The following is a 15,356-nucleotide window of genomic DNA, read 5'->3' as shown; positions in this document are numbered from 1 at the left end:
AGGTTTTTTTTATACATTAAAGGTTTCTCTTCAGTAAAAACGTCGTTTGAGGGAAATTGTCAGATTGTAGAATGAAAATTGTATATAATTTTTGCTAAAAGTGGAGGTACCATTTTCAAATTTCCACTGGTGAATTATTGAACTTAGGGAGAGCGTAGTATCAAGAGGGAAAGCGATTCCATTTGGAAGTAATTTATAAAACCAGCATCCAATCTCTATTCATTACCAATGGATGCAAACAGACCTGTTTAAAAATAACGGTTATATTCTTGCTATTATCGTTATCACCAGTGAATAAATATTGTCCAGTGGCAACGTTATTGACTAGGTTTTTTTTTAAAAGGATAAGCAACAGTTAAAAGCTATACCATTGTTTTTTGGACTATGTTATTCTTTGATGCCATGAAGGCGAAAGGGAACACGGCAAGCAATGCCTTCCATGGAACTGACGTGAGTAGACGTCGTAGTATTGGCAAGCAAATTTTGGTGTCTATTTTTTCTTCTTTTTACGCGAGTTCTGACGTCGTAATGTACTCCTTCGATGACGAGTTCTTGTTGCCTTGTTCAAAGAAGAAAATAAAAACAGAGGAATAATACTCTGCGAAACTTCTTTTTGAAGTGTATTCGCAATAGAGCAGTTCTATGAAGGTGACTCCCCAACTTATGAGTTTCCAAGTTCCTTTTAAACTGATCTAGCAGGATTATTAAGGTTTGGTCAGTTTTGTCAAATATGTCTGTTAGATGGTTTTCTTTGTTAATTTGTATGAAGTAGTATTATAGGCTTTTCTCATTTCCTTCATTGTAAGCATGTAATCTTTGTCGTCAGGAGCTTTAATCACGAAATCCTAAGTTTGACTCCACTGTCCAGAATTAGTAGGGGATCGTCTACTAACACAAGCTATTCCATACTCCATTTATCCTCATCCCGAAAATTAGGAACTACATCATCTGTCTACTGCCATTTCTCTGCTTTTTTGCATCACTCCTTCTATGAAGACAACAAACAGCAATGGAGAAACAGAACACTTGTGTCTCTGGGCCGCATTTTCACACCAAACCAGACACTCTCCCGCCTACAAACGCTAACGGATGCTTCACTTCCATGATAAAAGAATCTTTCGTCGCTTTGGCCAACTTTCCCTCTGTACCACAGAGCATCGGCTCCCTTCTCGTTGCCCCTCAATAAATCTGCCGTAAGCTTTCTTTAGATTCGTGTGAATCACATAAGCTTTTTCCTTTTACTTTTGAACTTCACCTTCCTGTTTCGTAAGCACACAACCTCCGCCTTGTCCCCTCGCACACTCCTGCATCTATGACTTTTGTCACCTTTCGTGCCTTCTCAGTCTAAAGTAGAATAACAGTAAGCAAATAAAGGGAAGATAATGAAATAAGTGCGAACACGTTTTCCTATCTGATGAATAAAAATTGTAATTCGTGAACTAAATGTAGTATGGCTCTTTGAAAAGGGAGTAGAAATTAAATTGTTAAACCGCTTTTGATGAGTAATTTGGCGGAGGACAAGAAATGTAGGAGTCTCTTACAAAGAGAGAAGTTTAGAGGGAGGCTATATGGAGAAGGAAAATATTAATCAAGAGAAGAGGGACTGGTGATAAGGAGATGATGTAGAAACGTTCAGAGAATAACCTTTATATATAATAGAAACAAAGAGATTAACTTTGAAAACTCATTGCTTAATCATTATGAACCATAAAACAGAAAATGAGAACACGGGAGAAGATAAAAGAGTTTAATGAGGAGAGAGAAGTGAAGCAAACTGCTGCCGGAAAGTAAAATGATGAACGAAAATAAAGTAGGGTTAGAAAAATTGAGATGGGTACAAATGTACAAGACATATACAGAATGTGGCAGTAGCTGTAGCAGCCCCAGCAGTTGTCGTGTAAAGCATACTAATGCCTTCTTCACTTTGAACAGGAAGGCAACGCCCAGCAGGAGATATTACAGAATTTGCATCCCTTGGGAAAGTGACGGATATAGTCAGGGGAAAGGAAGGGAGCAGGAGATACCAACGTTATAAACAAAGATTAGGTTTAGTGATGGCATTGGTAATGTTAGTGACTTTGAAGGGGATGGAACTGAGCTTAAGACGAGGCATGAAAAGGAATGAATGAATGGGAAAATAAACGAACGACAGAGAAAAACTTGAAAGCAAATTCAATTGTTAACGTCAAATTGATAAGAGGTATTGGGAGGGATTAGAGAAGGTGAACTAATAAAATTAATAGCCGCGCAGGAAAGTATTGGAAATGAAGACGGGTGGAGGAAAGAAAAATAAGGTAGCAATAATCCCTTAAGTGTAAGTTTATAACGTAAAGATATGTTTTTCAGACTCAAGTAAATATAGATATCCAACAAGAAATGAGAAAGAATAGAGCGGGTACGGTTATAATGAAAAATATGAAATACGTATTATAAGGCAATAACATTATATAACGAACCCAGGTAATAAATACACTTTCTTTGGATGTCAGTTTCTCAGTAAGCACATCAATCTAAGAAAAGCTGGAAGAAAACGAGGAAAGATAAACTGACACACAAACAGATTTACCAAAGTGAACTTTATAATATACCTAAGATGAACATGATGTAATCTCAACAACCGACGAGTCTAATAGAGGAGAAAATTTTACTCTCATTTTAACCAAGCATTGGAAAAGTTGTAGGATGCATAGGTAGAGAAATGTGACAGAATTGAGTCATGGAGGCATCGAGCTTGAGTATATTGTGCGTTCTCTGGAATTAATTTTGGCAGATGATGTAGAGGAAGTCATAGGCTAAGAGGAGGAGGATGAACAATGTGGTAAAAAGCTTTGGAATAGCTGATGTATAGAGCCACCTGGGATAAAGAGGGAAGAAAATCCCTGACCAGAAATATCAGAAAGACCAGAACTCATTTTCAATTGATGAAAAGGAACGGACATTAGACTTTCCCCGAATAAAAAAAATTTGGATAACGATCATATTCAAAAAGGAGAGTCTGGGACATAAGTAGTAGGAAAAAAAGAGACCTTAGAAAAGACTGATGTGCTCTCTTACCTAGACTAGATTATGGCAGAAGAGCGACAGATAGAGAGCTGAGAGGCAGAAGCTCCTCGCTATGATGAACACCACTTTTTTTGTGCTGTTCCATAGAGTTCCCAGTATGAGACTAATATAACACTCGCGTGAAATGTCAAGGGGAATAGTTTGAAGGACAGAAAACGTTGAATAGAAGAAGGAAGGATTGATGGCGGTAAAAGGTGCTTAAATCTGATAGATGTCAGTTAAACGAGTGTCTATTATGGCTCATTGTGTATTATGGTGCTTAGCGTGTACGTAGAAATGGATATAGTTTCAAGTATTTCAGGTGAATGAAATATGTAGATATGGCTTATAGGGTTTTAACAGCAAGAAATATGTCTCGGGAAATACATTATAACGTAGAGGAGAGTAAATTGAGATGAAATCTATGAGAAATACGATTAGGAAGTGGAGGAATAAAGATACGATACATACAATAATCAAGGAGAATTTAGGATAGGAAATTACCATAGTGAATTAGTTTCAGAAAACGTAGAAAGCAATGCTTATGTATCCAAAGGGGAAAAAAGGAACGGATGTATATCGAGACAGGTATCAAATAACAAAGTAAGTCTGTAGGGTTAAGTGAAAATGAATGTTTGGGAAACGGCAGGGATAAAGGGCGAGGCGAGTGAAAGAAATAAAAGTAAGTGACGAGAATGTAAGAAAAATATAGGAGAATTTGTTAGCGATAAAAACTGCGGAAGGGGGATTGAAACAAAAGAGTAAGTGCTCAGAAAGAAAAATGAAAAAAAAAAAAAAATTAGAAGAACAAGCTATGGTTATAAAAGTGATGGAGAACAGTCGTGAATGCCAGTGGTAGGAATGAAGAGATGTGAATTTCAAAATATGAAATGGAGCTATAAGTCTCTGTTGTTCTCTGATTGGCGTAATGCGAGTATGTATGTGCGATGAAAATGGCTGTTATGCTTTCTCTCTCTTGTCAAAGTCTGTTTTCCAGAAAGCTGTGCTGTCTAAGAAAACTTTGTTGTAGGGTTTCTTCTCCCCACCCCCCTTTTTTTTAGAATGCTCCTGTTAAATTTGTCATATCGCTATTGATGGGATTTTTCAGATGATCAACAAAACATTTACCTTTTGCGGGACATCCTTATCCCCCATTGCTACCACATAACTTCCTTAGATTCCTTGGTCTAGAGACAAATGAAAACATCGTAGGAAACAAGCGACAAAAATTCATTAACGTAAGGAATGATATCTTTGAGACGTAGGAACATTGTGGTAATCAAGAAGCTGGTGGAATATTAGAAATTCTTCCCGAGGAGAAGCAATATCTTTCTCAGCCTCAGCTTATGACGTATTTTTTTATGTTGTGGTGATGGAAGCTCCTATACTTGGAAGATACAGCAATGACTAATATATAGAGACTATCATGTTATGATCGCCCAAAACAACCTACACATTGTGAGAGAGAGAGAGAGAGAGAGAGAGAGAGAGAGAGAGAGAGAAATGGGAAGATAATATCGAGGTAGCAAGAAAGATGGAACGACAAAAGACGAGAAAAAGTCTTACAATAAACAGAAATTAAAGATAGGGAAAAATTTGCGAATTCATAAGTTCAGTTGGCCAGGCCACGCAACACCTTTTGCCCAGCCCATATTCCCTCCGCCAAGGTACGTAGTCCCTTCGACATAGAAGACCTACCACCGTACCACGACCATTCAAAACAGTCAACATGGCGTCGCCGTCTACTCCTCATCCTGTCCGTCGCACTTTGCTTTTGTCGCTGCTAACCCGGTTACGTTTTCGGACTTGATCAAGTTCTGTGACAATATTGACGTGTTACATTCGTTCCTTTTTAAAAGTGGCCTTTTAGGCAATTTTAGTGGTTAATATGAACACTGCAAAGAGGGAACAATGAGCCTCGTGAAAGAGGAAGACAGTTTTGCGCCCTAAGTCAGGTTAGTGGTGTTCGTTTGGTCAGGTCACAACCTTTGTTACCATACTGGGAGGTACAGGGGGGCAAAGCCCCCCGGCCAGGTTAGGGAACGCACCTTAAGTCAGGTTAGTTTGGTTCGTTTGGTTAGGTCACAATCATTATTACCAATCTGGGGGTCCACCCGGCCAGGTTAGGGCATGCGGCCTAAGTCAGGTTAGGTTAGGTTCATTTGGTTAGGGGTCAGTTTAGTTAGCCAGGCTGCTCATCTCATGCCCGAACGTCCACTTAGGCTAACAGTCCGTATGTTTGAACTACGAATGTAGAGTAGGGGGACAGTTTAGTTAGCCAGGCTGCGCAACTCATGTCCGAACGAATGTAGAGTAGGGGGTCAGCTACACAGCTGTTTCATGTATTTCCTACTGTTAATTGTCGTCGTCTTTGTATCCCCCCCCCCCACAAAAAAAAAGAAAAAAAAACGGTTTCCCAATAGGTCCCCCTTACCGTTTTACGAAAATTTATGCCTGAAAATAGGATTCCCATTTGCCCTTCAATATGTGTGTTCCCCCACCCAAAAACCCCGGTTTCCAACACGGTCCCCCTTAATGTTTTTATAGGCTTTTCTATAATCTATTACCGCATGTTTTCAAAAATCGCGCCAAAATATACGCACGCCATCTAGCAGATGATACTCTTGGCCAACTAAACTGTAGGCGATCCCACAAACTAAGCTTGAGCGCCTCAGTGGCGTGGTTGGTATGGTGTTGGCGTTCCACCTTGGTGCTCGCGGGTTCGATTCCCGGCCATTCCACTGAGAAGTGTGAGATGTGTATTTTTGGTGATAGAAGTTCACTCTCGACGTGGTTCGGAAGTCACGTAAAGCCGTTGGTCCCGTTGCTGAATAACCACTGGTTCCATGCAACGTAAAAGCACCATACAAACAAACAATCTAAGCTTTACTTCTGCGAGGCTTGTGGACTAACACACTTTAAACTTTACTCCCTAAAATTTGTGAGATGTACAAACATGAACATTATACTCAAACAGGTATTCATGCACAGGTCATTCTTATTTTCACAATGATTGTGTAAATAGAGCAATGTCAAGCTGATTACCACAACTGTTAGGCAAAAACCATCTTCTGCGAGCCCTGTTCCCTCAGGCTTGCTTCTGTTTCTGGGGATTTGCTGTGTAAGTTTGTATGGCCTTGTCATTGATACTTAACGTGGACCTTTGAATTATGTTTCATTTTTTTTATTTTCCAGAATAAAGATGTAGAATTCAAGAAAATCTGCCTTGGATATGACGTCATGTAACTGAAAATTGACTCTCTCTCTCTCTCTCTCTCTCTCTGGAAATGACAGGTAATATTATCAAGCTTCTTTTCAGATTTACTTCGTAGTTTTAAATGTAAATTTTCCATAGTTCCTGTTAATCACGAAAATTCATTAAAAGATGGCGCCACTTTTTCACAAGGATACAAAGTGCCGATATCACTTCCTTGTTCCGTTGTCCTTGTTCGAGTTCTAAATGCTATTGGTAGTTGTAGCTGTAATTGTCGAGTTCTTTGGGAAGTGAATTTGTGGAGTCAACATAACTGGTTGAGAAAGGATCCTTGAAGGTGTTAAGGTATGTGGGGATTTTTGTTGGATATTTCCTATATATATATAATTTTTTACAAAGTGTTTAGTACTATATGGGGTAATTCTATACAATAGCTCCACCAGCAAGTTATCAAATTTAAGTACTTTCATAAATAGAGTTAAGTCCAAGGTTTTGTTTGATATATAAATCTAAGCAGCGCTAGGTCTGGTAGTGGTTTAAAAATCAAAATTAAATTTGACCCACCTGAAAAAAACTAAGTCCCTCGAATTCATAACTCTCTCAAATTCCTCTTCAGACTGAGCTTTCGTTTGTTCGTTTGTACGTTAAAAGCATAGATTATGTCATTATTACATCATCGACTGTATTCTACGTAGCAAGACGTCACCCAAACGTCATAGTTTTTAACCAATGATGATTATCCACATTTTACTTGGGACTAGCCTTTTAACAAAACTAGAATCACGTGACTTGAATACCCAATCTTTTAAGAGTAAGTTTATCGAATTTCTTGCTACTACCTTGCCAGTGTAACTTAAATTTCTAATTATTCCTTGCTCTTCGTGGACCCATATCTCTTCAGAGTATCTTTCAGAATTTTTATTCATAATCATGGTCATGTAACCTGCTGCGCTTTTTTCTTAAACCAGTGTTTCGGTAACATTTTTAATCCTTATTAGAGCTGTTTCTGGATACATTTTCGATTTTAGATAAAACGTCCTGTAAAATGTTATCACGAGAGACTAGCTCTTGATATCGTTGGAGGAACCCGAATCAGATGAGACTACCCCTACAATTCTAAGTTGTGAGCGTTTAGTTCGTAAGACTGTTAGTATGTTACCATGCATAACTTCAAACATATGTGTCAGGTATCAAATAGGAATATCTGAAGGAACTGAATAAAAAGATTGTGGTTATTGCTAGTTTCATGCAACAAAACGATAACTACTCAAATGGGATAGACAAGATACCTAACATGAGTGAGTTCGAGGAAATGAAAGCCTTGGATGCGGCAGTAGAGGAGCAGCAAATACTGATCATGATTAATACATAGTCTTCAAAAGCGGTCTAACATTCTTATATGGAAATTGGAAGATTTGTTGAAAAATGTGATATACCAGTTACTGCTAAAGCATTGCTAAATGATTCCGCTAAAATAGCAGACATAATTCTGAGAGGATGTAGGTTTAGCGGAGCATTTATCTTGGTTTTCATCTTACAACTTTGATTACTAGTTTTGAATATAGTAAATTAAACTAATAGTGCTTGCAGAAGATAATCATATTGTGTAGAGCTCTCCGATCTAATCCCATCTTGTGTAGACCTCTCCGAAGTGAAATTGCTTTTAAAGCAAAGCAAAAGCATCACAAACACTGCACTCGCTTGATGCAGTCAGGAGCCTTTTGATGCGGAGCTGAAGTTTTTTATATCTGCATTTTTGGAGATCCTAAAAGCAACGCATCTTTTCTACTTTACAATTTAATGGCTCAGTTTTAGCAAAATAAGATTCTTGTCTTCTTTTCATCTCTTATACCTCCATTCTATCCAGAATATAAAATCATCGCATTCCCAACTCATGTCTTCTATGTTTCTTTTCTGAAGAGTTATTTGGAGTCTAATTTTCTATTCCTCGGGCAAAAAAGAAAAAAAAAGACTGTAATATCAAGACACTGAGTCATTGGACTTATGTATTTTGTAAGAAAGTCTAAAAGGGCATCTATTCTCTGATACCAATTTTCAGAAGAGAGTTTTGTTTATAATTCATTTTCATTACGGAGACGCCTTGACCTCTTGACGTTTGGATTTTAGTACTGACAGATCCTGTATTGTTGTCATATTACTAACCGAAAGGAAATACCCATAATACACACACACACCTCCATATATATATATATATATATATGATATATATATATATATATATATATATATATATATATATATATATATATATATATAAGTCATATCACATTACCGTGATTCATATACATATATCGAGCTACAATGTCCTTTAATATCTAATTCGCTCTACCTCGGAATTAATATATTTTCATATATGCTTAACCGAAGGGGAATTTTTTTCTCGATAATAGATTTACCTGTACTTGGCGCGAACGCAGGTACATTATAAATCCAGGACCGTCAGTGGAAGCGGTACCACCCAACCGCGAGAGGCTTAAAGGTATATGTCGTCTCTCACCTCAAATACTTTCTCGCGCTGAAGTATTCGTTGGTTTGGAGACAACATCAACCCGCCTCGACTCCCGTAGTTAAGTAGCGCTTTTGAAAAACAACAAAACGTAGCATTTACATAAGTCAAAATATCACATTACCGATATTCATATACTATATCGAGCTACAATTTGCCTTTAATATCTAATTCGCTCTACCTCGAAATTAATATATTTTCATATATGCTTAAACCGAAGGGGAATTTTTTCTCGATAATAGATTTACCTGTAACTTGGGTGGGCGCGAACGCAGGTACATTATAAATCCAGGACCGTCAGTGGAAGCGGTACCACCCAACGCGAGAGGCTTAAAGGTATATGTCGTCTCTCACCTCAAATACTTTCTCCGCGCTGAAGTACAGGTAAATCTATTATCGAGAAAAAATTCCCCTTCGGTTAAGCATATATGAAAATATATTAATTCCGAGGTAGAGCGAATTAGATATTAAAGGACATTGTAGCTCGATATATGTATATGAATCACGGTAATGTGATATGACTTATGTAAAATGCTACGTGTTGTCAAAAGCGCTACTTAACTACCGGAGTCGAGGCGGGTTGATGTTGTCTCCAAACCAACGAATACTTCAGCGCGAGAAAGTATTTGAGGTGAGAGACGACATATACCTTTAAGCCTCTCGCGGTTGGGTGGTACCGCTTCCACTGACGGTCCTGGATTTATAATGTACCTGCGTTCGCGCCCAAGTACAGGTAATCTATTATCGAGAAAAAAATTCCCCTTCGGTTAAGCATATATGAAAATATATTAATTCCGAGGTAGAGCGAATTAGATATTAAAGGACATTGTAGCTCGATATATATATATATATATATATATATATATATATATATATATATATATATATATATATATATATATGATATATATATATATATGCACGGTTGATGTGAATCGACTATAGTAGATATGACAGTAAAGTTATGTAGGTAACGAAGAAATAGACGGCTGTGCTGGTACTCGTGGAATGGAATAGAATGTAATAGAATATATAAAATTTTGGCCAAAGACCAAACGCCGGGACCTATGTGGTCACTCAGCGCTAAAAGGGAAACTTAGAGTAAAAAAGTCCTAAAGGTGTAACAGGAGGATAACCTCGCAGCTGCACTGTGAAACGATTCTTAGGAGAGTGTGGAAAGTAAGAAGGATGAAAGAGATAATGAACAGAGGCACAGTAAAAGGGTTGAAAGGGCTAGCAGCTGGGGGCCGAAGGGACGCTGCATAGATCTTTAAGTAATACCTACCTTGCACCGCAAGAGGTGCACTGATGGCACTATCCCCGTACAACGGTGTTGGTACTCACGGAGATTTAGAAGTTAATGGGAATGGAGAGAGTTTTGCTAGATGATAATGTGTTAAAACAGATTAGATGGAAAGAATAGGTGATGGATATAATTTTGAGAAGAGGAGTTTCTTGAGGTATATATGACCATTACTTAGCTGAGGCAAAGATTAGATAGACACAATTTGAAGAGTAATAGATGAAAATGTAGCTATCAATGTAATTAAAACAAGCGAGTTATCAGACATATGGGGAGAAGGGTATATTAGGGGGAAAATGATGAAATGAGGGCTAGGGTTAAAGATGCGAAATGGAGCTATTTAAAGGACAACTTTTTACAATTCCAGAGTATGACCCTAAGGTCATAAAAGACTGTTATCAGGTATATGAGGGCAGGATGAAGGAATTAATGCATTAAGTGAGGAGATGAGAAAACAAAAAGGTAAATGGAAAAGGAGATCATCGGAAGTGTAGTCCCAAAACAGAGGATATGATCATTTTCTGTTAAATGAGAGAGAAGAAGAAGAAGGCAAAATCATAAAAAGAGAGGGAGAAGGTGGACAGGAAATTTATGGAGGGTAAAACGATGCCCTGAAAGGCAGCAACTATGGAGAAAAAGGTTAATGAAGAAATGGATCCCAGTGTAAAAGATGCAAATGGAAAGACGCTGACTGAAGTTAATGAATTTTTAGTTTGCTGGAGTCTTTCGAAGATTTGGTGAATGTGCGGTACGAGAAGAAAATTGAAGAGAGTTTGAGTGGCTCACCACTGTTTTCACGGCAATTCTGAATGAGGGGAGAAGTTCCACTGGAATGAGGGGAAGAATAATGGTTCCAGTGTATAAAAATAAAGGCGACTGACAGCAGACTACAACAACTACTCGTCAACAAAGGAAACTGGATATTAAGGAACGTCCCAAGTCTCCGGTTCGAGATTCGAAAACTGATCCACTTACAGTTGTGAGGTACACGTAGTGAGCTTCGAGGTGGCGGGGGTCCGGGTGGGGCCAGGCCCAGAAAGGGGGGAGGAGGACGTTAAATCAGCCTGAAACTCTACCATCCCGTATAACACCAGGATAACCCAACATAATGACGTTAAAAAGACAATAGAATATAAATAATTTTGGATGAATTAATGATAACAAGAATGACATAACAGATGGTACCACACAAAACAGAGACTACAGAATACGTGAGCAGCATGAGAGCAATTTCTATTAATACAAAAGCATTTCATTAATAGATAAAAACAGGACAATTAAACACAGAAAAATGCTTTACTAATTAAATGGGAATTACCCATTTAGACAGGAGTATTTGAGAACAGGAGTATTTGTAAGATCATAACCATCTTGCACCGGAAGAAAAAAAGAGCAATTACAAGACTCACAAAGAGCCGTTTGTTCAACTTGCAGTATAATATATTGTGTGCGTGTTAGTGGCGAATATCTCTGGGTGAATTATGGCCAGCTTACTTTTTTAATTAAGGTCGTTTTGCTCTGTAAAGCAGTAGTGATTCATTATCTCTTGTGTTACCATTACTGCCTATGTTATCACCTGAATACGATATGCAAACACGGTATTCGTAACGTTCTTAAGTGCATCAAATGAACTTATAAATTTTATGTGGGCGAATTTCATGCGGTCCAAAATTTGTCAAATGATTTCCGGTTCATGGTGACTATACTCTTGGCAAAAGGCTTCATGTGAATTAAAGACCTTCTGTTGCATATGCAATGCTGTGGGATGAATCACAAACTGATGGGGATAGCTCTGCAATGTTTGAAAAGTAATTCACTGTATTTTGATGTACTGAAGAAATTATTGGGCAAGCAAAGGGTACAGTCATTGCTACTGACAATAATTCTGGTTATTATTTTTTGTAATTTTTTTAAATTTTGTTAACGTTGGATCTTTCTTCTTGAGCGAAAACTTAATCTAGGTTAGCTTAACTTTTGACGAAACAATTGGGCTGTAATATATTTGATTACTTAAGCTTCCCAACTCTCTCTCTCTCTCTCTCTCTCTCTCTCTCTCTCTCTCTCTCTCTCTCTCTCCTCTCACGCTCCTCTCCTCTCTCCTCTCTTTCAGAGTTTTTGGTCCTCATAATAACCTAAAACTACCAGATGCCTGATAACATTCATCAGCTGATTCATTACAAAAACGTTCAAATCCTTTCCCCAACTCAAACGTTCCCTGACTCTTCCCTTTGAAACTGTTGAAGGAAATTGCCTTAGCATTATTCAAAGTGGAATATTCACCCACCCCTCTCACCCCACCACCACCTCACCTACAAACCCCATCTCATATCTCGTGTTAGAAGTCTTAACTAACTTTCTGCATTTCAACTTATTTTCAAAAGTAGATTTAAATCACCTGATTTCACTTATATTCCTATTCAACAGATTTAAATCAGAATAGCAACCAAGTGGACATTGCACTACTTCTGAAGTATATGCGTATTCAATAAAAACGATATGGACGCCAAGCAGATACAATAACAATAACTAAAATAAAAAAATAAGAAATGATGAAATTAAAGTAATAAAGAAAAAAAAAAAAAAGTACACAGGCATATCAATACCTCTGAACTTCTTTGTTTTCTGGGCAAGTCACCATAACCATATCACCCTGTCAACATAGATAAGAAAGTATTGTATAATTACCCACTTAAAACCTACAGTACGTTCGCTGTAACGCTGGTTGTTCGATAAAGGGAGCCATGCAACATCGAGTCTGGTAAAACACCTGGTTAGGTGACCACGAAGGAAAAAAAAAGTAAGATATGAAAAAATACCTTGTCGGTACATACGCAGGCCTGCAAGCAAGGTGGTTATTCTAGTCTCTTCTCTAATCACGCTTCCCCCCATCCAACCCCCCTCGCTTCTCGCTTTAATACACCCTGCTTTTTTCATTTAAAGATGAATCACTAGCATTGAATGCCAGACGTAGCTAGCACAACTACTGAGGTCACGAACACAAATACACACAAAATATAATGTATATATGAATATATATATACACATTTAATAAAACCAACACAATACACATACACACACACACACACACACACACACACACACACATATATATATATATATATATATATATATATATATATATATATATATATATATTATATATATATATATTTTATATATATATATATATATATATATATATATATATATATGTGTGTGTGTGTGTGTGTGTGTGTATATGTATATGTACTGAAATATGTCTTTTACGGTGACCATTGTCAAAATACATCACAAGTCCCTGAGCAACATCGCTCACGCAGCGTCTCAGCATTTCGTTATTATCTATCAAAGGCAAAATATTCCTGCATTCAGCTGTCCATTTTTTCTTAAACTCCAAAGCAATCACGCAACCAGGGCTAATGACGTCTGCATCCCCTGTAATGACAGAGATAATTACACCCAACAATAAATGAAGATACCGGAGGAAGGTGTCATGGCTAAGCATACGTTCGAGGTCGATTATTATGCAGATACAAGAATCGGAAAACCCAAAATGTGAGCGCAGAAATAGTTGGTCATTTAGCATGATCTAAAAAATAATTGGTAGGTAAGTACATTATATATATATATATATATATATATATATATATATATATATATATATATATATATATATATATATATATGATTATAATAACTTTAGCACGTGATTCATTTATCACACATATCCACAGGTGAAAAATAAGAGACAGGGTGTAGGTCCTGACCGGTTTCGGCTTTATTTTCAAGCCATTGACAAAGGACTGAAAATAAAGCCGAAACCGGTCAGGACCTACACCCTGTCTCTTATTTTTCACCTGTGGATAGTGTGGGTATATATATATATATATATATATATATATATATATATATATATATATGTGTGTGTGTGTGTGTGTGTGTGTGTGTGTGTATGTGTTGTGGTTTTATTAAATGTGTATATATATTCATATATACATATTATGTTTTGTGTGTATTTGTGTTCGTGACCTCAGTAGTTGTGCTAGTTACGTCTGGCATTCAATGCTAGTGATTCATCTTTAAATGAAAAAAGCAGGGTGTATTAAAGGGAGGGGGGTTGGATGGGGGGAAACGTGATTAGAGAAGAGATTAGAATAACCACCTTGCTTGCAGGCCTGCGTATGTACTGACAATGTATTTTTTCATATCTTACTTTTTTTTTTCTTCGTGGTAACCTAACCAGGTGTTTTACCAGACTCGATGTTGCATAGCTCCCTTTATCGAACAATCAGCGTTACAGCGAACGTACTATAGGCTTTAAGTGGGTAATTAAACAATATTTTCTTATCTATGTTGACAGGGTGATATGGTTATGGTGAGTGGCCCAGAAAACAAAGTAGTTCAGAGGGAGTGATATGCCTGTGTACTTTTTTTTTCTTTATTACTTTAATTTCCTCATTTCTTATTTTTGTATATTTTAGTTATTGTTATTGTATCTGTTTGGCGTCCATATCGTTTTTATTGAATACGCATATACTTCAGAAGTAGTGCAATGTCCACTTGGTTGCTATTCTGATTTAAATCTGTTGATTCTAACACGAGATATGAGATGGGGTTTGTAGGTGAGGTGGTGGTGGGGTGAGAGGGGTGGGGGAATATTCCACTTTGAATAATGCTAAGGCAGTTTCCTTAAACAGTTTCAAAGGGAAGAGTCAGGGAACGTTTTAGTTGGGAAAAGGATTTGAACGTTTTTGTAATGAATCAGCTGATGAATGTTATCAGACATCTTGTAGTTTTAGGTTATTATGAGGAGACAAACTCACTGAAAGAGAGAGAGAGAGAGAGAGAGAGAGAGAGAGAGAGAGAGAGAGAGAGAGAGAGAGAGAGAGAGAGAGAGAGTTGGGAAGGTTAAGTAAACAAATATATTACAGCCCAATTGTTTCGTCAAAAGTTAAGCTATCCTAGATTAAGTTTTCGCTCCAGAAGAAAGATCCAACGTTAACAAAATTTCAAAAAATTCCAAAAAATAATGACAAGAAATATTGTCAGTAGCAATGACTGTACCCTTTGCTTGCCCAATAATTTCTTCAGTACATCAAAATACAGTGAATTACTTTTCAAACATTGCAGAGCTATCCCCATCAGTTTGTGATTCATCCCACAGCATTGCAAATGCAACAGAAGGTCTTTTATTCACATGAAGCCTTTTGCAAAGAGTATACTTAATAGTCACCATGAACCGGAAATCATTTGACAAATTTTGGACCGCA

The 15,356-nt window shown here is 37.4% G+C and overlaps 1 pseudogene; it reads right to left on the bottom strand.

Moving 5' to 3' along the window:
• Nucleotides 1-15,356, bottom strand: part of LOC135210662 (uncharacterized) — a 58,308-nt pseudogene that overhangs the window by 10,314 nt on the left and 32,638 nt on the right.

This window comes from Macrobrachium nipponense, chromosome 4, assembly GCF_015104395.2.
Source record: "Macrobrachium nipponense isolate FS-2020 chromosome 4, ASM1510439v2, whole genome shotgun sequence".
Lineage (NCBI taxonomy): Eukaryota > Metazoa > Arthropoda > Malacostraca > Decapoda > Palaemonidae > Macrobrachium > Macrobrachium nipponense.
The sequence above is the reverse complement of the archived record's forward strand: the minus strand, read 5'-3'. Positions and strand labels throughout refer to the sequence as shown.